The 27371-nt window shown below is 48.5% G+C and overlaps 1 long non-coding RNA gene and 1 pseudogene across 2 annotated transcripts in view; one reads left to right on the plus strand and one right to left on the minus strand.

The window, feature by feature from the left end:
• The window catches only part of LOC309536555, a 199205-nt gene that overhangs the window by 14581 nt on the left and 157253 nt on the right, over window positions 1-27371 (minus strand). The window lies entirely within an intron of this gene.
• LOC309537597 (activated CDC42 kinase 1 pseudogene) lies at window positions 19503-24861 on the plus strand (annotated as a pseudogene). Its single transcript, XR_014224526.1, has 3 exons — window positions 19503-19613; window positions 21714-21758; window positions 24017-24861. The product of XR_014224526.1 is annotated as an activated CDC42 kinase 1 pseudogene (transcript).

A 27371-nucleotide genomic window follows, 5' to 3' on the forward strand; every position in this document is an offset into this window, starting at 1 on the left:
GGAGAAGGGGATGACAGGACAAGATGGTTGGACAGTGTTCTCAAAGCTACAAACATGAGTCTGACCAAACTGCGGGAGGCAGTGGAAGACAGGAGTGCCTGGTTTGCTCTGGTCCATGGGGTCACGAAGAGTCGGACACGACTAAACGACTAAACAACAACAACAAAAGTAGTAGCATCAGCCCATTGGATCTAGTCTGCCCTCTAGAGGGCAGCAAGGGACAACTATTCAGGGATTTGGAAAACTGCTGCCGTGTCTTGTGGCTGGCCCAAAGTTTCAGAGCTGATTGAGACAATTTGTGCCCCCTTTTCAATGCAGATATGAAATTTGCCTTTAATTTTTATTGAGGTGGGAGGGGGGAGAGAGAGAAAACATCTGCGCCAGAGCTTGGAAAGCACGGACCTGCATATTTTGAAGGTCAATTGCATTGGAACAGTGCAGTCCAGTAGGTTAGGTGTGGGAAGCTTTTGGCCTCCCAGATGCTGCTGAACTAAACTCCCACCAGCTCCAGCAAGCATGGTCCATGGCCACAGATGATGGAAGGTGTACTTCAGCAGCATCTGGAGACTCACAGGCTCCCCGTATCTGCTGCAGGTGTCCACGCAGAACTAAGCCCCACTGAGTTTAACAGGCCATACTCCCAAGTAAGCACTCCTGTAGTGGCAAATTCAGAAGTGCAGGGACCCTTCATGATGAGTAGCCACACCCCCTCACAGCCACACCCCTCTAAGATTATAAAATAATATTTTACAATAATAATAATTAGGGATGTCTGGCAGCAATCAGTGGAGATCTCCATGTGTGACCTTTCAGCTAGGTCTACGATTTCCCATGTATATACACAGGCAAATGATTTGGGGTGTTCCAATATTTTAAGTGGGGTTTTCCTGGAAGTTTCATTGTACAGAGCAAAAATTGCACACTGTTCCCCCAAAACTGAATCAACTTGTGTTTTCAGTGCTCCTAAATGCTGAGCTTTGCAACATACAGAACAGCTCCTCCTCTGTGTTCTTCCCTTGCACCTTCTCCAGAGTGACCCTATGAGTTAGTCCTCAGTGTCTGGTCACCTCCGTTGACTCTGATTGGCTCCAATCAGCCCAAAGGGGTGAGGAGGCCCCTTCTCAGGGGCTAAAAAAGCTCACTGATGGCAATGGTCAGATATCTATACTATGTCAAAATGAGACTCTCCATTCTGCAAATTGCCAGACACCACATTGCACAGTGCCTTAACGTTCAAGCGATGTGTACATTTGTGAATACAGTGGCACCTAGGGTTACATATGCTTCAGGTTACATACGCTTCAGGTTACAGACTCCGCTAACCCAGAAATATTACCTCAGGTTAAGAACTTTGCTTCAGGATGAGAACAGAAATCGTGCAGCAGTGGCGCAGCGGCAGCAGGAGGCCCCATTAGCTAAAGTGGTGTTTCAGGTTAATAACAGTTTGAGGTTAAGAACAGACCTCCAGAACGAATTAAGTTCTTAACTCAAGGTACCACTGTATATGTGTTATGGACAACTTGCACCCCACCACCAACCCCAGCTTAAAGATTTTGGTCACATCCACATCAGATGGGGAATTTGTGGCCCTCCAGATGTTGTAGGACTCCAACTCCCAACAACAACCCTGGGAGCCAGCATGGCCAATGGTTGAGGATGATGGGAGTGGCAGTTCAGCAACATCCAAAGGGCCACGGGGTGCCCATCCCTACAAGAAAGTGTAAGAGCTAGGAAGAAAAAGGATCCCTGCTGGATCCAAGCAACTGCCCATCATCCAGTGTTATGCTTCTTGAAGGGACGTAGAGACGAAGACAGAAGCCTTGGATAGCATGCCAAACTGTAGATGGGACAAGGAAACCAACTAATCAAAATTGTTTTGCTGTTACCACCTTTCTGCCAATAGAGGGCAGTAGCGCATAACACAAAACATTATTTGGGAGAGTGGAGCAGTGGAGAAGGGGAAACCCTTGAACACATCCAGGCTCAGAGTGGGTCCTGAAGAATGCTCAACAGGGATTAACTACCCTCTAATATGTTTTAAGCCCCCTTTCCAGACCCCTTCACCAACCATTGCCTTAAGGACAATAACAAGCCCTCAAATACCTTTGCCTTTACAAAAGGTGCTCTCCCCCCACCCCACACTCTACCCCCTGCTTAACTGAACATATTGCAGACAACAAAGGTCATCTTAGCAGGGCATATCCATGTGCTGTGTGAGGACGAGCTTAGTGTGCAGTGATGTAGGGATGGGGGGTGGAAATGGTTCATATTTTAGAGGCGAACCACTCTGATTTGCACCTTCCGAAGAAAATAACGTGAACCAAGAGACAGACAGCCTTTGAAATTTGCACTCCTCCGAATTTTGCATTGCAGTTCTCCAGCAAAATAACGTGTGCAAACATGCATATAGTAGTGAAAATAGCATAAAATAAATGTGTAAATGTGCCACTGTGTAAATGTGACTGTAGCAATGGCCAACAACTTGGATGACTTTAAAATATGGCTAGGCAAATTCATGAAGGCTATGGATGGCTGCTAGCCATTACAGCTAATTTCTGTCTCCACTGTTGGAGGAAGTCTGCCTTCACATGCCCGTTCTTCTGAATCAAGAGTACTGTTTTGCTCAGGTTCAGCTTGCAGGCTTCCCACAGGGGCATCTGCTTGGCCACTGTGAGAAAAGGATGACAGGCCATTTCACCTGCTCCAACAGGCTCTTCTTATGCTCTTAAAAATGAGAAATGGAGAGAAACTGAAACTGATAGATCTGCTCATTTCCACCAGCAAGGAGGGGAAAAGGTGTCTGTTCATTTAAAGCTTCTGAAAGCAAAAATGCACAGAGAAGTCTATTATGACCATGCATATTTCACTAGTTTTGTCTTGGTCCCTTGTGCTGGAAACTGCCTAGTATCAGGTCAGAGTGGCTGCCTATTTAACTTCAGAAGAACCCGGTCAAGCCAAAAGCCCATCTAGTCCATCTAGGTGTAATTTGGGGATTTCACCACACGGGGAGCTGAATGCAGATCCTTGCTCACTATCATTAAGTCTTGTGAAAGTCAATTTACCTTGGGAGAAAATGAAGTTGTTTTGTTATTGTCTAGAGTAGGGTAGGGTTAGGGGAATTTGCTGACCTCTCTCCATGATTGAATAATTTCACAGCTTTGGTTATGTTCTCCTTTGCATGTGGAGGCACGCCCAGAACAGAAACTCAGGCAGAATCTCTGTGGGTCGTTGTTATTCTTAAAGCTGACCCATTTAGCACACTGGGGCTTGTAATGCACTTTTGGGCTAGAGCCCAGTGTAGTGCAAATGTTAAGAGTGTTGGACAAGGGCCTGGGAGGCCACTCTTCAAATCCCCACTCAAGCCGTGAAGTTCACTGGGTGACCTTGGGCCAGTCACTGTCTCTCACCCTGCCTGCTTCACAGGGTTGTTGTGAGGATGAAACAAGCACACCACCTTGAGCTGCTTGGAGGAAAAGGTGGCATAAACCACTTTGATATTTTTTCCCCTTTAAAATATAAAATGGTCTAGAAATTAAATAAATAAATAATAATGTAAATGCGAGAAATAAAAAATAAATAAAATGCACTTTGAGTAAGTGCTGGTCACTGGCTCTGTACTTTATGATTTTATAATTGTATGACGATCTAACAATTTTATTGTTAGACTAACATGATTGTTACACGAACATGGTTCTTTTTTATAAAATAGAAAACAACAGCTGGCAGTTTAGAACTACAGTGGAACCTCGTGTTACGGACAGGATCCATTCCGGAGGCCCGTTCGTAACACGGAAGTGACGTAAGCTGAAGCGCCGCATCTGCATGCAGTGCGTTTTAGCGCTTCTGCACATGCACGAAGCACATTTTAGCACTTCTGTGCATGCGTGAGCGGCGAAACCCAGAAGTAACCCATTCTGGTACTTCCGGATTGCTGCAGGATGCAAGACAAAAACACACAACCTGAAGCAGACGCAACATGAGGTACGACTGTACTTTTGTTTATAAATAAATAAATATCAGATGCTCAATTGCAATCTTATGCTCAGTTACCCAGCACTAGGACCCCCTCCCCCGCCCTCACTGAACACAGTAAGACTTTATTCATTTGTGGTTTTCTTTTTAATAATTTAGGGTGGAGCCAATGCGTGTCCTGTTCACAGTAGACCCATTGAAGTTTATGGACATGTCTAACTTAGGTTCATTCATTTCAAGGGGCCTACGATGAGTAGGAATTAGTTGGAGAAAACCCTTGTCATTCGTCAAAAAAGACCTTCGGGGTGGATCACAGCTTCCTCTGGGTAAATGTGCATGGGAGTCGAGTGCAGTGGAACCTCAGTATACCTGAAGGAGCGTCTCCACCCCCATCGTTCTGCCCGGACACTGAGGTCCAGCACCGAGGGCCTTCTGGCGGTTCCCTCGCTGCGAGAAGCCAAGTTACAGGCAATCAGGCAGAGGGCCTTCTCAGTAGTGGCACCCGCCCTGTGGAACACCCTCCCACCAGATGTCAAAGAGAAAAATAACTACCAAACTTTTAGAAGACATCTAAAGGCAGCCCTGTTAAGGGAAGCTTTTAATGTTTAATAGGTTATTGTATTTTAGTGTTTTGTCGCAAGCCGCCCAGAGTGGCTGGGGAAACCCAGCCAGATGGGCGGGGTATAAATAATAAATTATTATTATTATTATTATTATTATTATTATTATTATTATTCACCTCCACACCTGGGAACTGCTCTATTGCAGGCCTACTTTTACAGAGAAGTTGCGGTGGGGGTAGGATTGTGGAATTAAAACAGCTCCTGCGGATAACTTTTCCACAGGAGGGGCTCGAGAGACACATCAACTCCATGACTGAACTCTGAGATACAGAGAGGCATCAAAGCTCCGGCCAGAGCTAAGCAGTATTGTCATTTTTCCAGCAGGGGAGGGGAGGCGTGGAAGCCTTGATTTATCGTATTCCCTCCGTACTGAAGCTGGCCCATCAATCAGCCCCTTCAGGCTGAATGGGCCGGGGCCCTGCGGGTTCTCCGGCTCCCCAGCTCTCCCGGTGTAGGATCAAAGAGATGGAGGCACCGTTGCCGCGGCGACCCTTGTTGCCACTTCCTGTTGTTCCAGATGTCTGCCGGTGTATCACCATACAGACCATCATTGTCCCATATGGAGGCAAAGGGGACTCTTTCACGAACCACCTTGAAGACAGAGTGCTCTCTCGCCACCCCACCTGCTTTCGAAAGCGGCTCTTCTGCCTTACAGTTTCGGCAGCTTCTCGCAAACAGACTCCCAGCTAGTTTGAAAGATTACCCACTTCCCAATGGCTTAACAGAACCTGATTTCTCCTTGTTTTCTTTGGCTACAATCTACACCATGCATTTATTTATTTTTATTTTTATAAGAAGTTGTATACCACCCTTCATCCACGGTGCGCAGCATACAAAATACAAGATAAAAACACAAAATACATAATAAAACAAGAACAAAACAAACCAATAACTCACCCCCACCCTCAAGCATATTCAAGAGGATATAGGATGTTAGTCAACCAAAGTCCTGGTTGAAGAGGAATGTTTTTGTCAGGCGCCTAGAGGTGTATAATGAAGGCGCCAAGCGCACCTCCCCAGGGAGAGCATTCTGGATTGGGGAGCCACTGCAGAAAAGGTCCGTTCATGTGCTGAAAGGCCTGTTTAAAGGCTGTTTCCTCCTGCACCACCAAAGAATAGTAGAGACTAGTTTACATCCCACAGAGCTACAATTCTCAGCAGTCTTAGCAAACTACAGCTCCCAGGATTCTTTCGGAGAAGATGTGGGCTTTAAATGCATGGTGAGCGTGCAGCCCTAGGCTCCTAATCACAAAATAACAGTGCCATTCATTCATCCATTCATTCAATAGAGCACTATAATTGTTTGTAGGACTTTGCAGAGCGCAGGAGGCCCAGTCCCTGCCCTGAGGAACTTGCAATCTGAAGCCTGACACAGGAGAAAGAGAGGAAAGGGAGGAAAATGGAGGCAGGGCATAAATAGGGAAATCATATGCAGTGAATTACTTTGTGCTTACTTAGGCAGGCAGTAGCCAAATTTAACATGAGGGACCTGGAGATGTATTGTCTACACAGACTGGCAGCAGGCATCTGGGGTTTGACAGGGGATATTCCTAGTCCTACCTGATTCGGGATCGAACCTGGGACCTTCTGCAAGCAGAGCAGGTGCTCTATCACTAAGCCATAGGCCAATCCCAAGAGAGATCATATACATGCTGTTACCCACCACAGCAAAATGGAAACACCCGTTCTTCTAGGTACAGGGTTTTGCTATTATTGTTCTATATCAGGCCTGGTCAACCCCAAAACTTCATTCCTGATGCTGCTTTTATTACATCCCACACATGAACAGGGTTCTGAGTTCAAAATACACACAATCCCAGGTAACTGACCGGAGTACAGATTATGAATTTCTGACGGCAAGCCCTAGGAGCATAGAAAACTGCCTTATGCTGAATCAGACCACTGCTCCATATAGCTCAGTACTGTCTGCACTGACTGGCAGCCTCTCTCCGAGGTTTCTTTCCCCAGCCTTACCTGGAGATGGTGGGGATTGAACCCAGGACATTTCTGCATGCAGAGCAGATGCTTTACCACAGATGCTTTATGGGCCTTCCCATGGAAGTCCCTATATCTAATAGAAAACAGAGGAGGCAGATTTCTAGCAATACCATTGCAGGTCACTCCTGCCCACTCCGCAAACAGAGCAGTGATTCTAAAGGTGAAGCAGACCTAAATCCTTCCCACGGAGGGTAGGACTGGGCTTGGGTGAGGCAGTGGGGAAGCCAGGTGGCTAATTGGCTGTCACACTCAGGGAGTGTGTGATGACCTGGAAAATGGCAGCATTTTGACCTATGACCTCTTGGGACGTGTAAACTATTTCCAGGTCAATAGAGGGGAGGAATGGTGCATGGGTTTTTTTGATTGGAAGGGTAAGAGGAGATGGTCATTTGAGACCAAACGTGCCTTGGTAGCGGTTAACATGAAATTGGAAGGGCATTTGTTACTGTTGTTCCAATGGATGTATTGTTTTGTTGTGTTTTCCTACGCTGCACTGATTATTTTTTCAATAGGAAAGCAGAATACAAACAACTAAACTAATACTACAATAAATGTATCAGCTATTACTGATTATCAGCATTAGCATCATTAGCCACTGGCTGCTGTAATTAGAGCTAAAATGAGAGCACTCACCCCCAATTCATCACTCACTTGATAGGTAGAGAATCTGAGAAGCTGCCTTGATTCTTTTTGGAGTACTAGGTAGGAGACAAATTGCTTACCACCGGAAAGGGCCACAGCTGAGTGGTAGGACACCTGCCCTGCATGCAGAACGTCCCGGGTTCACTCCCTGGCATTTGCAGGTAGGACTGGGAGTGTCTCCAGGTGGACACCCTGGAAAGCTGGGGCTGATGGGAGTTGTAATCCAAAACATCTGGAGGGTGCTAAGTTGGTGAAGGCTGTTAGGAATTTATATACCAGTTTTATATCAAGGCTGACATTTCCAGAAATTTAGTTTTGTTGACGTGCTGCAGATGTGCTGTGAGCCCTTCTTATGGAACTATCGTTCTTCTTGAGGAAGGGAATGACACCCAAACCAGTGTAAACTGGTAGGTGGGTGTTCTGGGGGGGGGTGGCGGCGTTGGCAGGTGAGTTCTGCAACATGTCTACCAACGCAATGACAGCTCCTTAATGGTGTGTTTATGCTGGACTGTCCAGACACCATTCCACTTTATTAGCTGTTCTGCCATGCTTACCCGACGTCACCACTTTATTGCCATGGGGGGGGGCAACTCTCATGCTGAGATGAAAAAGAAACCCCAACATTTTGTGGTTTTGGGTTTTGAGGACATGGGTCTGGGATGTGGGTCGAGGACGTGGGTTCAAGCCTCATTGGGCAAAATATTCCTACAAAAGATGGACCCTCGTGTTCCCTTCCAACTCTACAGTTCTAGGATTTCAGCAAGAATTCACAAGGACACGGAGCAGTATGCCCGCCCCCAAAATTTCGCAGGCGCAAAACGCTATGGAAGGTGGGGGTCACGCTTAACCACCCCGATCCCATCATGAGCACAAATCGTCATGAAGGCCTGACGAAAGGGACATTGGGGGGGGGGCTCTGTGCAACAGGAACAATGTATTATTTGCTCATCCACTTTGGTGTCCTCTCTCATTCCCAATCCCCTCCCCACCACACACACCACCGCGCTCCTCTCTCTTTCCCTCCCTTCTTCTTCAATGAATTTAAGTGTGAGAAAAAATTTTGTCCAGAAAGTAAGGGGGAATGCAACCCACCCTCTCTTTTCCTCGATGCCACCTCCCGATACGCTGTTCCAAGCATCGCGCTAATGAGCGTTATTCTTTGCAGATGAACGGGGGTGTTGGAACCTTTGCCGCTGTGGCGCGGTTAACAATCGGAGCTGTCAGCCTGGCTGAGTCCACGGTTAAAATATCTGAGAGCTTTTGTCGAGGGGATGGGAACTTCAGACTTAACAAATGCGTTGTTATTTTTCTGGGGGGCGCTTTTTGGGGGGGGCCCAGGGGGGAGGAGCGGGGAAGGAATGCACAAGCTGCCCCCACCCTCCCAGTTCATTCCTGGGACCACCTAAAGAAAGAGATTTCTGTGGCACTGCTGGGAAGCTCTGCTCCACAGATTTGTAGATTTGGAAAGGCAGTTGCAAGGTCTTTGGATCCATCCATGTCCATATATATAGCTAGATCTTGTGCCTCTGACCAGGCCTTTCGCAATATTTTTATTACTTTTGGGTCCCACTCTTCCTCTGATGAGCTCAGGGCAGCGATCCCAGTTTGATTCCCTCAACCATCTCGCGAAGTAGGCTCTTGGACCTCAAAATGAGAGGTCATCTTTAACTATCCTCTGAGACAACAAAGGAGCAAGCATGGCTACCATGTTCTTCTCCAGACTAGCTAGACTAGAACAAGAAACTCTTCTATCCATGTTATGTTTTTCCTACAATAAGCAACTTTATTATTTTCTTGCCTACAAGCATCTCTGTATGTGTGATTGTAACAAGTAAAATCTCTCTAACCAAGATTCACTAGCCAAACGCTGCACCTTTTGAAAGGGTTTCAATAGGTATTTGGACCCTGTTATCCCAATAGATGGCTGTGTATTTCAGAAAGTACAAATTAAATGTAGCTGAATGAAATTGGTCTCCTAGTCCCTTGCAACGGCCTTTCACTTCAGGCAGCAAAGTGTCTTAGGTCAGCCAGGGAGAAGAGTTGTTTCTGGCCGTGATCATTTGGTCTGCAAGATGGCTGAGTGCCCTGCTTTGCAAAGCACAATCCTCTGTTTGTAGGGGGTTCAAGTCAAGTCCTCCCCCCTGCCCAAATGAGTCCTAAGAAGAGAGAGCAGCAGAGGTCTCAAAGCTGCCCATCAATAGCTCCTGGACAGCAGGCTGAGCAAGCACACAGATCATCCCTGCATTAGCCCATTAGGAGAAGCACACAACCAGGAACTCAGTGCAAGTGCACCTTCTCCCCTCTTCCAGTTTCCACAACTGGTGATCAGAAGTATAATGCCTCTGACCTTGGAGGCATCTGTTCTTATTTTAAGTTATAGTCATTGGGTTGTGCCCGGTGTTGATCCTGCTCAGGACACACCCACATAAATTAATGAACGTGGGTATTTTAGGTCTGTTAATTAGAATTGGTCTACTCCGATTCGGATTTCGTTGGGGGGGAGAGCACCTGACTGACTCACTGCTTTCCTCCCAAAATATAGTCTCCATCCGGCCCTAGCCAAGTTTAACGCCGCTGCTCCCCCTGCCCCCTCAACATTGTCTTCCACGGCCTTTTACCCTCAACTCCGCCACTCCTCTTCCCTGCTCAGTTTTGTTACTCCAGAAATAAGGGAATCAGTTTTCCACCATCCTTACATTGAAGGATTAAAAGCCCTCATGACTGAAGCATTAAGTGTTGGAAACAGTGGCTTTTCTATTCTTTCATGCTACCCCTTCTCTCTCTCTTTTTTGGCCTATCTCGGCTAAGACGAAGGCCTCTGTTCACCCTTCAGAAAAGCCCCCTCCTCATTCACGGGGTCTTGAATGAAGTGGCTCTCAATTAAAAGTTTCCCATTGACGCCGCCTGAATGAGACCTTGCTGGGGAATTCATCCCGCTGAATGGGCCCTGGCCTTCGCGAAATCTGAAGGGGCCAATAGATTTCCCACAATATTTGTACATCGTCCATTGTGCCCATTTTTCCCTCCAGTGAACCAGAAACAGTTAACACATCCGCTCCCGGAGGGCTGGGCGCGGATGCTTGTTAAGAGGCCCCGGCCGGTCCCATGAGCCTGTCAGGAGAACCCCCACCCTGCTGGCCCACGTCCCCATACAGAAGGGACTTACAGACAGTTCTTAGCAGGGGCGGATGATAATAACCACCTGCTTACATTCATTCTGTGCGGAGGCCAAGATTAAGTGCAAACGCCACTGGGTAAGTGGAGGGGCCAGAGGGGAGGTGGGAGGCTACTCTCAGCCGCAAGCCTGCATCTTTTGCCCCTGGAAGTGTTGGTGGAAGTTTTCCCCAGAACCACATTTATGTTTCCCAAGCTGAACTGGGCTAACCATGATCCCAAATCCTCCACAGAGTGGACCCAAGTCAAAAGGGGTTTCTCTAGTGCGTACAACACCTGCTACGCAGCTTCTTAAAGGTTGCTGGTGTGTGCCTTCTATCAACTTTGGCTGGTGGCCCAATTGTGCCCCTATCTGTACAGCTATTCCCCTAACTTCTGTTGTCTACATTCTGATAACCTCTAAATTAGATTACTGCAATGTGTTATAGGTGGGGCTGCCTTTGAAGATGGTTTGGAAACTTCAGCTGATTCATGATTCAGTGACCAGGTTGCTAACCGGGGCAAGACAGTCTGATCACATAACACCAATCCTGGCCTGACAGCACTGACTGCTAATCAGCCTCTGGGTCCAATTCCAAATGCTGGTTTTGAGGTATATAAAACCTTATGCAGCTGAGGACCCCAATACCTCAAGGACCGCCTTTCCCCATATGAAGCAACCTGGAACCTGTGATTTGAGACCCTTCTCCATGTATCTTCTCCACAGGAGGTCTGGAGGGTGGAAATGAGAAAACACCTTCTCCGTGGTGGCTCCCCACTTGCATCCCTGCCGACATTTTCCTGATTAAAATAGGGACATCCTGTTGAAAAGCAGGACAGTCTGGGATCAAATCAGAAACCAGGGCAGCTTAATTTTGGGACTATACCTGGAAAATCAGGACAATTGGAGGGTATGCATTTGTGGAATGCTGTTCCCAAGGAGGTTTTCCTGTTGCCATATTTGTCTAATTGTAGTTACCAGGCAAAAAGTTTTCTTTTTTATCCACTCTTAGTTTGAAGAATTTTAAAGTATTTGTGGTTTCTTTTGATGCAGTAGGATTTGCAAGACCTGCCTTTATTTATATAAATATGGGGTTTTGGTGGTGTGTGTTTTTTAATTAAAAAAAAGGTTTTATTGAAATTGGTTTAAGCAATTCCACTGTGCTTGTAAGTCACTTTGAGATATTTTTATAAGTAACAACAACAACATTGTGTGTGCCCATATTGCAGTGGTAGGTTTAACCCCATCTATCTCCATTTAGGTGATGGCAAAAGACATTGTCCTGAAACCCTGGGAAGCTGCTGCCATTCAGAGAAGACAGCACTGGGCTAGATGGATCAAACAATCTGCCCTGGTATGAGGCATCTTCACATGTGTGACTGCGTCCACACTGTAGCTTTAAAGCACATTTGAGACACATTGTTTTCCTCAAATAAGTTTGGGACACTCTAATTTATTCATCATGGGTTACAATTCCCAGCAGCCCTTAAAAATCTGCAGTGCCCAGAATTCTTTGGAGAGAAAGAAAGTGCCTCAGATGTGCATCAAATGTTTAGTGTGTAGACAGCTATTGCCTCAAAGCAGGGCTTGCAGCAGCCTTAATCCCTGGCCTCACCTATGATCTGTATCTACTGCATGATTGGCAGATTGAGTTTTGTGCTTCGAGGGTGCCCTCTAGGCTGCACTGCCAGCATGGTCAGCTGACCTCAGTGGCCAATCCCTGCTGACCAGGCCCTATAAAGCCACAGCCTAACATATCCATCATTAATTTTGAGAGTGCCCATATGCTTGGGATGCCCTTCTCCCCTGCCTGTTCCTGTTTACATAGGAAATAAAAGCAGACCAAACAGTGTGAAAACCTCCCTTGCAGGATCACCCTTCAGGCTTTTACGATTGAGCCAGGCATTTTTTTCTGCCAGTACAACTGCCCACACGGGTGTACCAAATGTCAAACAAGACACCCTCAAGGGTGAGCCATCACTGACTTGGCCGACTCAAATAATAAGATTCAATTTCTAGACCAGTCAGGTTCTGTACAAAGAACAAGGAGGAGATGAGACTTTGTCCTTTGCCTCAGGCTGCAAAATGACTTGGGCCGGCTCTGGGTTTCTGACTCCCACTTCTTCATTGATGGCAGAGTTATGTTCTGGTCTGATGCAGGAACCCACATGGCACATGACAAGGCTAGCTGAAAGTTCTCCAGCTCCATTCCCTTGAGAGAACTTCAGAGCCTTAAAAAGTCAGCCGTGTGGCCTGAAGATGGGCACACCTCCTCAGTTCAATAGCCTCCTTCATGGTGTGCTCCTGGAACTTCTGCACTGGTGATGTTTGGTGAGAGGTATCCTGTTCTTCAGGCTCAGGGGAAGGTGACTGAGAGGGTCCAGGCTCTGGCCATATAGGCCCTGGGGGTCTGGGAGGTTCTGCCAGGAGTTCTTGTCCAAACATCTCAGGCTCACTGGCCTCCCTGTCTTCTGTAGTCAGCTCTGAGCCCTGGCCCAGATCTGGCTCCCCTGCAATCTCCGACTCTTGTGTCCAGATCACTGCTGGGTACAGGGGTCGTGACAAGCAGCAGCAGAATGACTGGACAAAGTAGCTCCTGACATCATGAAATCTGCCCATCCCCTCAGCTTATCTAGTGTGTCTGAGCTGGACAACAGTCTTCTCTCACTACACTAGAACTCAAGGATATCCAGTGAAGATGAATGAAGATGAAATGAAGCTGGAAGATTCAGGACAGACAAAAGGAGGTACTTACCCACACAGCATATAGTTAAACTATGGAATTCACTGCCACAAGATGTACAGTGGTACCTCGAGTTACAAACGCCTCAGGTTACAAACACTTCAGGTTACAAACTCTGCTAATCTGGAAGAGTTACCTCGAGTAGAGAACTTTGCCCCAGGATGAGAACAGAAACCGTGTGCCGGTGGCGCAGTGGCAGAAAGAGGCCCCATTAGCAAAAGCACGCCTCTAGTTAAGAACAGTTTCAGGTTAAGAACGGACCTCCGGAACAAATTAAGTTTGTAACTAGAGGTACCACTGTAATAGAGGATAAAGCTGGCAGTGGCTGCTGGACACAATGCTGTATCCTCCCTCCACTGGCAGAGGCAATCTGCCTCTTCATACTAGGTTGCTGGAAATCACAAGGGAATGTTATTGTGCTCCGGTCCTGGTTTTGACATTCCCAGAGGCATCAGATTGTGAGAACAGGATGCTGGAGTAGATGGGATTTTGGCCTTATCCAACAGGGTTCTCCTTAATGTTTTTAGGTAACTTTTAGGTAACTTGGAGGCTGTGGGGTAAGCTAGTAACCTGGGAGGCAGGTTTGTGGAGCAATCCAGAAATCAGGAACATGTTAGAGCTCAATAAGACTAACAAAATGAATTTCAATAGGGACAAATGTAAGGTTCTAGGCAGGAATAGCCAGCCACACAATTATAAGATGGGGGACATCAGGCTTGCCAGTAGTACATGTGAAAAAGATCTAGATGCCTTAGTAGAGCACAAGGTTAACATGGGTCAAGAGTGTGATGCAGCAGCAAAAAGAGTGAATGCTATTTTAAGCTGCATCAACAAAAGCATCTTGTGGTCTGGTGCGTCTTATAGAGCGGAAAATACGGTATATATCCTGCCTTTCCCTCCAAGAAACTCAAGGCAGCACACACGGTTCTCCCTCTCCCCCTTACATCCTCACAGCAACCTTGTGAGGTAGACCATTTCTGCATGCTGCCCCCCCCCGGACCTCCAAGCTTGCCATGGGGTTTGACGATGCCCGCTGCTGCTGCCAAATTGACCCCTGAACAAATCAATCGATAAGAAAACCTGCTGGGTTTAGTTTCTTGAAAACAGACAAAAACACGAAGGACTAGTAACTTGAGACCTCCTCAGAAAAGAGTGTTTGCACGTAGAGTTCGAGGAATACCCCATTCCGTGCCCACAACAGCTGGGCTTTCTAAAGGTGCCCAGGGCACACTCTTTGGCACAAACCCTGGCATGCACGCAGAGACGGCTTGTACCTGGGTTCAAGGTGAAGAAAACTGGTCGGAAGCTGCCAGGGATGCTGCTATTCCAGCAATTCAGGTGGCGTCTCAAATGAAAGTGACAGCGAAGAGTTGCAGAGAGAGGAGGCGCGAATCAGACCCCCTCTTCCTGCCTGTTTTTGCACCCAGCGGTGCCATGCCTTGCTGGCGCCCGGAGGTGACGCCACATCCTGTGGGCTCCGTTGCCCTGCCCAGATTTCATCTCTGCACCATTAAAAGTTTCAGTGTTTGCAGGTGTTTTAAAATGAAAGATTTCTCCGCTTGGAAAACGACAACTGTTCCATATGTATATATTGAAATTAAAAAAAATCAAGGTCATATATATATATATATATATATATATATATATATATATATATGCTTTCGTAGATTTTCACGGGTATAGGAATGCAGGTTTTGGTGTCTTCGGGTGTCTTCCCGTGTAAGAGTCGGGGTGTCTGTGCGACGTTTCGACGAGGTCTCACTCGTCATCTTCAGGCTGGTGCTTTCGGCTTCTTGTTACTGGAACAGAGCAGAGTCTGGTGTTTGAGTTCCTATAAATACTGTTGAGGGGTGTGGTGTATAGCCTCCAACGTTCTGGGTAGAGAGGAAGTTCCTAGATTAGTGTGCCTTTTCTTCTTTTGTTCCTTAATTACTTGAGGGATATCTTGGGTGATTTCATGAGTGATATTCTGAATATCACTGGGTGGGTCATTAATTACTTGAGGGATATCTTGGGTGATTTCATGAGTGATATTCTGAATATCACTGGGTGGGTCATTAAGTGTAGATTAGATTGCTAAAGCTCTCGTGTCTTGACCTCTTGAGCTTGTGAAGAGTTTTTCTGAGAAGATGGCTGTGCTGCATTTAGTTGTGCTCTGGCTTGGCTTCGTGTATAGGGGCGAGCTATGGTTTTGTGCCTTGTGCCAGCCAGATCTGTGTAGGGATTGCAGGGGGGTGCAGCATCCGGAGGTGCCACTATAGTTTGGTTGCTGGATGGAGTCTGTAATATGTCTGTGGAGAGGGTCTGGGTTTGGGTCTGGTGTGGTTGATTGGTGACGGCGTTCTGTGTGCCTCTGGTTCTGGTGTCGGTTTTTGTGGGGAGGGCTAATTTCAGTTGTCAAGTGGTCACACTATCTACCGGAAAAAAACACACACCAACCGTTACTTACATGCACAATCACACCACCACCCTGCACAAATAAACTCCGTAGCCAAGACTCTCATCTCCAGAACCAAACGCCTGGCTGACAAAGACCACTTGACAACTGAGTTACAGAATCTCTCAAATGTGTTAATCGCCAATGGATACCAGAAAAACAGGGTTACGAAGCTAATCCAAAAAGAAACACCCCCCAAAAACCAAGACACAGAAGAAAACAATGGCATGGCCCTCCTTCCTTATATCAAGGGCACTACAGACAAAATCAGCAAAATCCTCCATAAACACAATATCAAAACAGCCTTCTGCACCAACCAAAAAATAGCCAATATCCTCAGAAACCCAAAAGACAAAATCCAGCTGGAAAACCAAGGGGTCTATGAAATACCCTGCAAAGTCTGCCCAGCCACGTACATTGGACAAACAAACAGACGAATAAATGCACGTATCGCAGAACACAAGAATGCCGTCAAAAAAGAAGAAAAAACTTCCTCTCTTTTCCAACACATGAAAGAAACAGGACACGAAATTAATTTTGCAGATTCCAAATTGCTCTTTAACATGGAACATCACCACAAGAGAATAATCATGGAAGCCATCGAGATAGAGAAACACCCTCACAACATGAACAAGCGTGACGACACGTCCCGCCTGCCAGACATCTGGAAATTAGCCCTCCCCACAAAAACCGACACCAGAACCAGAGGCACACAGAACGCCGTCACCAATCAACCACACCAGACCCAAACCCAGACCCTCTCCACAGACATATTACAGACTCCATCCAGCAACCAAACTGTAGTGGCACCTCCGGATGCTGCACCCCCCTGCAATCCCTACACAGATCTGGCTGGCACAAGGCACAAAACCATAGCTCGCCCCTATACACGAAGCCAAGCCAGAGCACAACTAAATGCAGCACAGCCATCTTCTCAGAAAAACTCTTCACAAGCTCAAGAGGTCAAGACACGAGAGCTTTAGCAATCTAATCTACACTTAATGACCCACCCAGTGATATTCAGAATATCACTCATGAAATCACCCAAGATATCCCTCAAGTAATTAATGACCCACCCAGTGATATTCAGAATATCACTCATGAAATCACCCAAGATATCCCTCAAGTAATTAAGGAACAAAAGAAGAAAAGGCACACTAATCTAGGAACTTCCTCTCTACCCAGAACGTTGGAGGCTATACACCACACCCCTCAACAGTATTTATAGGAACTCAAACACCAGACTCTGCTCTGTTCCAGTAACAAGAAGCCAAAAGCACCAGCCTGAAGATGACGAGTGAGACCTCGTCGAAACGTCGCACAGACACCCCGACTCTTACACGGGAAGACACCCGAAGACACCAAAACCTGCATATATATATATATATATATATATATATATATATATATATACACACACATACCGTATTATTCGCCCCATAAGACGCACTTTCCCCCCTCCAAAAATGAAGGGGAAATCGGGGTGCGTCTTATGGGGCGAATGCCTGCAAGCCTCGCGCGCCCGGCAGGAGGTCCCACCGGGTGCGCGAGGCTTGGGGCAGCAGCCTGTCGCCCGAAGCAGGGGGAGCCCTCCGGAGGGCTTCCCCTGCTTTGGGCGAGTGTCTGCAAGCCTCGCGCACCCGGCAGGAGGTCACACCGGGTGCGCGAGGCTTGGGGCGGCAGCCTGTGCTTCTAGGTGCGCGCAAGCAGTCCGCTAGCCTTGGGAGAGCCCCGCGGCTCTCCCAAGGCTAGCAGACTGCTTGCGCGCACGCAGAAGCTTGGGGCGCGCTGAGCTCAGCACGCCCCAAGCTCCTAGTGTAGCGCAGCGCACCTGGGGGGGAAATAAAATTTTTTTCCTTTATTTCCCCCCCAAAAAACTAGGTGCGTCTTATGGGCCGGTGCGTCTTATGGGGCGAAAAATACGGTAGGTGGATCAGAGACTGGATTACATTAGATAATAATGACATTCTAGACATGGAGGGATGGAGCGACAGATACGACTGGCATGCCCACTCTACAATTCTGGGACTCTAAGCCATGAGTGTTGTGAGTTTGGCTTGGCATCGCCCTCTCTTAACCAACTGTCTGCCCTTAACCAATGCAGACAGCAGGCTTGTGTTGTGCCCGCTGCCAAGCCTCACACTTTGGGCTGGCATCTTTCCCGTGCATGAGCCTCCAGGTCCTTCCTGCAGCTCAAAGGCAAAGAAGGGTCGGTCAGATCAGGAAGCACACCTGCAAAACCCTGCCATGCCCCATGTTTACGGATTGCACCCTCTCTTTCCGAGGAACCGTCTCTGAGCTTCGCGTCTGTGTTTCGTCATCTCTTGTGTGGGCGGCAGATGCAGCAGCGTGTTCAGGTTGTGCCAAGCCCGAGATGTTCCCATTGCAGCTGGCAAGGTGTACCAACACTGCCCTTGCCCTCTGCTGTGCCAGCCACACCTTTCCTGGCCTTCCCTGCTCCCCACGGCGCTGGTTGGATCGAAACTGGGGTGCCCAGCAACACCCAAAGCTTGGGCTGGGCTTAACAGGACGACCCGTGGGGCAGGGTGGGGCAGGGTTTTTTAAGTGTCCAGGAACAAACTTGAGTTTAAGTGCAGCAGATTCAAACTGCCACCCCCAGGTAGCTGTTCTTTTATTGGCCTGGCAGAAAACTTTGCTTTTCATCCCCTGGGCCAATTGTTTGAATTTCCCTCTAGGGAGGCTGCTGCTACGGACATCACAAGGAGATCTGTAAGCCTTCTGTCCTGGGCTGGCTCAATGTAGGGGAGCGGTGGGAAGAGGCGGTGGCAGAGGGCAGTGCAGACTCAGAGGCAGGAGACAGAGTGGAGACAGGCTGCTGAAGAATCCAGGGAGTCTCCCCCTCCTGCTGCGACAAGCTCCTCCCGCTGCTGGTCTCCTAGAACCCCTGGAGAAATGAAATGGGCAGAGCAGTGGGTGTTTCTGGAGAGGAGTCCTAATGGGCACTGGGAAGGTGGGCACCTTCAATCCTTGCAATTGCTTCATCAGGATCTCCTGGAAAGAGTTGCTGAGACCTGAGCTGTGGTTTGTTTCCTGGAATAAGGATTTAGCTGACATTGTTTTGGCTGCTGACCTGCACCTGACGCCAGCTCTGGTGGCTTTGGGGGCACAGACCACCTTGCATTTGTGTATTCCCTGCAGCTGATAATGCCTTAAGGGTTCAGAAGGGGAAGTTGTGACAGTGAGACTGCATTTTTTATCAGCACTGCAGCTCCCAAAGTAGGCAGTACTGCCCTCTGGGGTAGTGTGGTGGGATTACCTAGGAGGTGTAAATGACCATCAGACTGTAAGAAACTGGTATCCCTGTCTCAAGTTCATAAGTTTTGTTGATTTAATTCAACTAAATGGCTTTAGCTGGGTTTTGAATGAATGAGCAGCTAATTGTTTCTGTTTGGAATTTTGATGTGTTGTTATCTTCCTTAATGGGTCCTGTAAACTGCTATTCTGAATAATGCTTTTCATAGGGTAGGGGGCCCTGGGGATGTGTTTATGGAACTAACAAGTCAGTGGCTCTAAAAAGGTCAGGTAAAGGTAAAGGGACCCCTGACCATTAGGTCCAGTCGTGGACGACTCTGGGGTTGCGGTGCTCATCTCGCTTTACTGGCCGAGGGAGCTGGCGTACAGCTTCCGGGTCATGTGGCCAGCATGACTAAGCCGCTTCTGGTAAACCAGAGCAGCGCACGGAAACACCGTTTACCTTCCCGCCGGAGCGGTATCTATTTATCTACTTGCACTTCGTGCTTTTGAACTGCTAGGTTGGCAGGAGCAGGGACCGAGCAATGGGAGCTCACCGCGTCGTGGGGATTCGAACCGCCGACCTTCTGATTGGCAAGCTCTAGGCTCTGTGGTTTAGACCACAGCGCCACCCACGTCCCTTAAAAAGTTCAGGAGCCGCTGGTTTATATGCTTTTCTCCTTTTTGCCCTTCTCTGCAGGCTCTACCTGGGCAACCCGATGGACCCTCCCGATGTCCTAGGAGTCGACTTGAATGCAGCCAGGCCCACGCAGCTCCCCGGAAGAGCGAAAAGTAAGGAGGTCCCTGCGCCCCCCAAACCCATTCCCTCACCTATTCCAACCCCCCCCCCCCAACTCCTCTTGCCGGAGCTAGATCCTGCCCAGTTCAGCCTGAGCCTGGCATAGCTGCAGATATGGATTTGGATGAATGCACCGTAACTCAGAAGAACTACAAGACCCAGCATGCTTTTCTGTGTCATTGCTCCCTGCACTGCATGCTGGGTGTTGTAGTCTGCGTGGGTGATGTTGCAGAAGCGTGGCTTGCTTGAATCAATTCTCCTTTGACACATGGCGGTCCTGGAAGGTTTAGGAAGGTCTCGTGTTTCCAGGAGACCAAACGGTGGTGGTGTCCTCTGGTTATTACTGGCTTTGCAATGGCTTCTTGGCCTTCCAACGTTTCTCCTCTTTTTGTTTTTTTCTGGCTCCTCTGCTTCATAGATGCCAATTTCAGAAGGGGGTTGTTGTGGAAGTCTCTAGCAGTATGGCGGGGGGGGGGGAGTTGCAAAATGATTAGACACTTGAGTGCAGCAAGAATGTTTGCATCAGCCTTCACTTCCTGGGGGTCTTCCAGATATTTTTTACAGTGGTACCTCAGGTTACTTACGCTTCAGGTTACAGACTCCGCTAACCCAGAAATAGTACCTCAGGTTAAGAACTTTGCTTCAGGATGAGAACAGAAATTGGGCTCCGGCGGTGCGGCGGCAGTAGGAGGCCCCATTAGCTAAAGTGGTGCTTCAGGTTAAGAACAGTTTCAGGTTAAGAACAGACCTCCAGAACGAATTAAGTACTTAACCCGAGGTACCACTGTCCTATGAGTGTCATCAGGCCTCCAGCTAGTCATGGCACTGGCTGACGCGTGTGGTCAGGCCCCAGGTTGGCTGAGGCCATAGCTGTCAACTTTTCCCTTTTTTAAGGGAAATTCCCTTATTCCAAATAGGATTCCTTGCAAGAAAAGGGAAAGGCTGACCGCTATGGCGAAGGCAGATCTGCATCATCAAGTGTGTCATAGCGGTTAGAGTGTTGAACTAAGACCCGAGAGACTGGGGTTCAAATCCCCACTCGGCCCCATGAAGCTCACCCGGTGTGACGTTGGGGGCCAGTCACTGCCTTCTCTCAGCCTGACCCAGCTCACAGCGTTGTTGTGAGCATAAAACACGGAGTGGGGAAGAACCCTGTGTGCCACCTTGAACTCCTTAGAGGGAAGGATGAAATAAGCAATAACTAAAAGTAATAAACAAATGCAAGAATGTAAGTGCGTAGTCTTAACCCCCTACGTTTAGAACCACTGACTATCTGTGGGCTACAGTGCCAAAATGTGCTGCAGTTCCACTATTCAGTGGGAAGGCATGGGAAATTTTGTTGATCTTGAAAATTCTCAAAAATCAGTTCTGTGATTCCTGCACGGCAGGGGGTTGGACTAAACATCCCTTGAAGTCCCTCCCAACTCTTCAATTCTGTGATTCTTTAACCAGATACTCTTATTTTCTACCCCAAAATGGGTGTCAATTGCAGTGACTTCTCTGCCTTAATGGGGCAGCTTTGCACAACTTGGGCATTTCCGCAATATAACCAAACTTTCACATCCCGTTCCTTCCCATCCAGTCCTTAGCAACGGTGCATACCTGGATTATTTTTTTACGTTTCCTCAGACTCCAGGGCGAATCCTGTGAGGCACCTGCAGCAACCGCCTCCTTCCTCCAATCACCTGGTGGCTTTAAGCCAGAGGAGGAGAACTAGTGGCTCTCCAGAGCTTGTCAGTCTCCAGCTGCCATCATCCCTGACCAACGGCCACGCTGCCTGGCGCTGATGGAAGTCCCAAAATATTTAGGCAGTGTTTCTCAAACGTGGGTCTGCAGCTGTTGTCGGACTACAACTCCCATCATCCCTAGCTAGCAGGACCGGTGGTCAGGGATGATGGGAGTTGTAGTCCCAGCAACAACTGGAGACCCACATTTGAGAAACGCCAGGGTCAGAACAGCTTGCCTGCACTGTCCCTTGCCTCTTCTCTAGCTGCTTCTTGCACCCCCCCACCCCCCTCTGTCCCACGCATGATGCTCACTCTTTCTCTTCTGTGGGGTCTCTCTGTTTCTCTCTCTCTCTCTTTCTCCTGCAGGGGAGCCTCCGCCTCGGCCACCTCAGCCCTTGATCCTCCTAAAGAGTAAGTGGGGGCACTTCTCAGGCCACCCTGCCCCCTGCGCCTGCTCTCTGCGCACTCTTTTAGCTCCTCTCTTCACAGGTACCTGGGTGTGCATGTGTGTGTGTGTCCCGGTGTGAGCTGGGAGAGCTCCCCGCCTGCATTCAACCACCCCTGCCTGGCTGCATACACAGAACTACCGGGGGCACGTGGGGGTCTCCAGAGAGGTGCGCAAGCGAGGGCACAGGAATACTTCTGGCTAGGGATGAGTCGGCAGTGTAGTGTGGCGCAGCATCAAAGAAAGCTGACGTGATTCTAGGCTGCAGCCGCAGAAGTCTAGTGCCAAGGGAATAATAATAATAATAATAATAATAATAATAATAATAATAATAATAATAATAATTTTATTTACCGTATTTTTTGCACCATAACACTCACTTTTTTCCTCCTAAAAAGTAAGGGGAAATGTCTGTGCGTGTTATGGAGGGAATGCCTACGGGTGGCATGCCTACGGATTTTCCTCCTCTAAAAACTACGTGCGTGTTATAGAGCGAAAAATACGGTATATCCCGCCTTCCCCAGCCAAAGCCGGGCTCAGAGCGGCTAACAACAGTAAAAGTAAACACAGCATTCTAAAATCAATTCATTCTAAAAGGGCTAGTGAATTACACTGAGCTGGGTTGCATCCTTGCATCATGTACTAACCTTGTTACCTGGCAGAGGTAAGAACGGGGTTGAGTGGGGGAGGAGGCTAGGGCAGGTGGGAGGATGCATGGCTGTGTGGAGTGTGCAGGAAGGAAGCAAGGGGGTTGCATTTCAGGGGGTTGGACTAGATGGCCTTTGGGTCCCTTTCCAGCCTTACGATTCCATGGCTCTAAGAAGCATGTGTGTGTTCAATGCATGGATGGTGGAGACAGCAACACAGAACAGCGAGTAGTTCAGTATCTGTGGCTTGGGGGGGGCACAGGATTGTTATTTTCAGCTGTTTGCTCCAAACAGATCTTTCTTTGTAACAGGGCTGCTCTCTCCAGATCGGTGTTAGTTTGTTGGAGGGGTGTCTCTTCCACAACATGTCTCTGATGCAACAGTAGTACATCAGTGGTGGGTTTATACGGGGCTGCCCACACACATAATTCCACTATATTGGCTGTTCTGCGACGCTTCCCCAACGATACCGCATTATTGCCATCTACAAGGCCACTCTTCCCCTATAGCACAAGAAAAGGGGGACAAAATTAATGAACTGGGACATTAGTTGTTTAAAAGGTTATAGGATCTCAGCAGGAAACTATGGGACATGCACCATTTAGGAACAAAGCAGTACTTCTGCCCCAAAACAAGTTGTGTTGCATATTATTGCATCCTGAGCACAAATCACCACAAGGGCGCGACAAAAATGACCTCTGGAAGGGCCTTGTTTCTCTCTGCTTGTGGAATATTGTGGTTGGGACTTCAGTGGCTGATCTGGACGGGGTCAGGGGATGAGCCATACTGCAGTAACAAGTTATGGTCAATCCCATCTAACTCTCTGATTCTATCATGGAACAAAGGGGATTCCCCACCACTGCCCACCAACATCCCCTTAAAACCAGCTGCTGGCAACATGGCACTTGTAGGCCCAGGTGGGCCCATGGAAACCACCCCTGATGCCCCCAGGGTCCTGGCTGAAATTTGGTTTGAAAGAAGTGTTCTGTTGTGGTTAATAGGTTACCATGTGTGCTTGGTTGTGGGAATGTGTGGTGGCTACAACAGTTTCTCAAGTCTGCGCACAGGCCCATGGCCACCCTGGCTCTGGAAAAAACCAAAGCTAAAAATCATGACCTCAAATGATCACATATCCCTAAATCCTTTAGGGATATCAAAGCTCTGTATCATATTTTCAGACGTTGGTGAAACAAAAGGGTAGAGGAAGGGTTGGAGGTTGATGAGCAGCGGTAGCAATTAGGGCAGCCATCAAAGTGTTGAGAGTTGTGTAGGATATTATGGAGGTATCAAGCAACCTTTGCCAACCTGGTGGCCTCCAGATGTTTTGGGTGATGGGCATGGTACTCCAAAACATCTAGAGGGCATCCGCTTGGCAAAGACTCAACTAGAGGTTGCCAGGGTTATTGAGATGACCAGGGTTCCCCATAACCCAACCTTGTGAGTTCTGAGTGGCCTACTTAGCGTCAGACGGTATGATGTCAGAAGGACAGGGACTCCTCTTCCTAGCTCAGATAGCCCATGAGCATCAGAGCACCCTCTGCCCCCAGGACCTCACCCAGCCCCCTTTTCCCTTCCAGAGCCCTCGTACGATCCTGTGAGCGAAGAGGACAACCCGCTCTCCTTAGGCCTCAAGCACCTCTGCCTGAAGAAGCCCGGCACGGGGCGAGGTCTGCGCCCAGCCAAGCCATCGGCCCGCATCTCTGGCACCAAAGTGGGCGAGAGGCTCCTACTGCCCCGGGCCAAGGGAGGCGCTCTGCCCGGCAGCGAGGTAACGCTGATTGACTTCGGGGACGAACCCGTCCCCACCACCCCCTCGCCCGTCGGGGAGCTCTGTGCCCCGTCTCTGGCGAAGCTGGCCATGGAAGCCTTCTCCCTCTTGGACAAGACACCCCCTCAGAGCCCCACGCAAGCACTGCCCCGGCCCCTCCACCCAACGCCCATCGTGGACTGGGACGCCCGGCCCCTCCCTCCGCCCCCCGCGTACAACGACGTAGCGCAAGATGAAGACGACTTCGAGGTGTGCTCCATCAACAGCGCAGAAGGGCTGGTGGGGGGCCGGGGCGGCTGCAAAAACTGGGAGAAGGGGGAGACCGGGGATGGCTTTGGGTCCAAGGAAGACACCACGCCTCTTCCACTGGAGGACAACCTCTTCTTGCCGCCCAAGGAGATCAAGCAGCCTAGCCCTGCGCAGATGACAGAGCTCTTCCAAGAACTCCAACAGGAATGCATGAAGCACCTCAACGTGCCCTTGGGAGCTTCCTCTGTGGCCTCCACGCCCAGCCCAGGGGAGGACAAGCCCCAGGTCCCACCTCGCGTCCCCATCCTGCCCCGACCGATCCGCCGGAACGAGCACGGGCGCTGGTCCGGGGAGCTGTCTGCGGCCCACTTCACATTTACTGTCGGCCCACTCCACATTTACTGAATTCTTGCTGTCGTCGTCCACTTACTGAATCTTTCCCCTTGCAGGCGGTGAACTGCAGGAGTACCCCAAAACAGGAGTGGTTGACCCGACGTGGGTTCCCGTGGTTGGTGCTGCTCTGAGGAGGTGTACGGACCGAGCAGAGCAGAGGCACACAAGACTGTAGCTTGGTCCCGCTGGGCCAAACCCACACGCGTTCCCCCCGCACCAGAGACCGGGCCGCTGACCCTTCCCCCTCCGCCGACCCCAGGCGGCTTCGTGTTTGCTTGTCGTCGTCGTCCCCGTCCCCCGCTTCCGACCATTATTCCCATTGCTTCGTGTCGGATTTATTTTGTAAAGAGAAGTGTTACATTAATATATAAATGTACTATTCTATTTTGGAGAGAAAGGAGTGGCGGTCAAATGGCAATTCATGTCCGCGGGCGAATGGGGCGGGCAGGGGGGTGGAGAGTGTTTGGGTGAGGACTTTGTGGAAACTGGTCACATTGGAGTCCAGTAGGAGAAGGTGCAAGCCTAAGAATTCTGAAGATTTCTCTTCCTGGAAATGGAAGCGTCCCTTTTCTCATGCAGCTGCCAGCCCTCAATAGCCAGTATAATGGACCCCTGACCATTAGGTCCAGTTGTGACCGACTCTGGGGTTGTGCGCTCATCTTGCTCTATAGGCTGAGGGAGCCGCGTTTGTCCGCAGACAGCTTCCGGGTCATGTGGCCAGCATGACTAAGCCGCTTCTGGCAAACCAGAGCAGCGCACGGAAACACCGTTTACCTTCCCACCGGAGTGGTACCTATTTATCTACTTGCACTTTGATGTGCTTTTGAACTGCTAGGTTGGCAGGAGCAGGGACGGAGCAACGGGCGCTCACCCTGTTGCGTGGATTCGAACCGCGACCTTCTGATTGGCAAGTCCTAGGCTTTGTGGTTTAACCCACAGTGCCACCCGCGTCCAATAGCTAGTATAGTTATACTTTATTAGGCATAGCAAACCACACATTATCAAACAGACACTGTATACACATTGTGCAAAATACAGGCTCAACATAACAAGGTTTGTCCCAGTCAGATCTTTAACTCCAGAGAAAATCAGTTTGCATAAATAATACAATACAGCACTACCGAATCCCCAATCAATTAAGAACCACTAATTCTCTTTATAATGACCCAGTCTTTCTACATGGACAGCACTCAAAACTTCAGCCACTATTAAAGTAATTTGATCATTCCTGTCCAAAAGCAGGTCCTGAACAGTTGGTAGCATAGAAATGAGCCTATTGAGTTGTAAGGCCTCTAATAATTGTCTTCTGGCATAAATGCCAAAATCACTAGAAAAGAAAATATGTTCCTGTATACTATCAGGTTCCTGTATACTACATTTGCAGAGACACTCTGATTCTGGGAAAGCTAAATATCTTCCTCTCACTATCATCAAGGGAAACATATAAATCTGGCTAACATAAACAGCCTGCACAATTCATGATTCTTCAGATTTGTCATATACTCCTTATGAAAATCTCTACACAAAGGGAGATTTACATAGAGAGGAGAGCAAGCACTGTGCTTTGCAACCTCGAGAGTAGAGAGAACACTTTTTTCTGTAAGATTCTTCCTGATAATTTCCCAAGTATCTTTGGGGTCAGAATTTCCAAAGTCAGTTAGATTAAGCCCTACCAAGTTCAATTTTCTCCTACAAATCAATGATAAATTGTAAATTACATTATCACTTAAGAGGCCGTAAAGGAGAGAATTAGGAGATAGAAGCCCTCAATAGCGTGAAAGAAGGCTCTTCTGTTCTCCAGAGAACTACAGCTCCCAGAGTGCTCTGGGTGTCTGCTTGCACTTTGCATTATGGGTAACGCTCCTCAAATGCCATGCTCTTCAACTGTCCCTCTCCCAACCTGGCGCACTCCAGAACCTTCAACCCCAGCCAGCAGGGCCAATTATCACGGGTGGCAGGAGTTGCAGTCCAAACGATCTGGAGGGCACCAGGTTGGCCAAGCCTGCTCTGTTTGTATGGGCTGGAGCGTTTGCATGTCAGCAGCAGCTGCCAAGCCAAGAGGTGAACATGACACTGATGTGCAAATATTCCACACATCTGGATCGTTGGAGGCACTCCACAGTGCTAACAGTAATTCCCCACACACGTCAATACAAGGTACAACAATTTAAGATTCACAATCCAAAACGGTTAAAGCAGATTACAATCACAGGAATAGGGTATGCCCAGAAAACACAGACAAATCTCTGGTGTCAAAGGTCAGGGTAAAGATTTGTCCAAAAATCAGGGGAACGGACACCCAGAACATTTTATACAGAACACGCAGGAGTTCCAGTATCCTACCCTAACATAACTAGGGACCTCCCCCAGGCTGTCACCATTTAGCAAGAGGAATTCAATGACATGCCGGCAAATTTAGGTTTGCCCAAGTGAAGGTGGATTAAAGCACTTTGGCTCCCTTGCACTGCAGACCCACACACTCTGGCGCTCTCTTTTTTAAACGACTTTTTGCAGTAAGGAAA

This window comes from Podarcis vaucheri (assembly GCF_965113315.1).
Source record: "Podarcis vaucheri genome assembly, chromosome: 7".
Lineage (NCBI taxonomy): Eukaryota > Metazoa > Chordata > Lepidosauria > Squamata > Lacertidae > Podarcis > Podarcis vaucheri.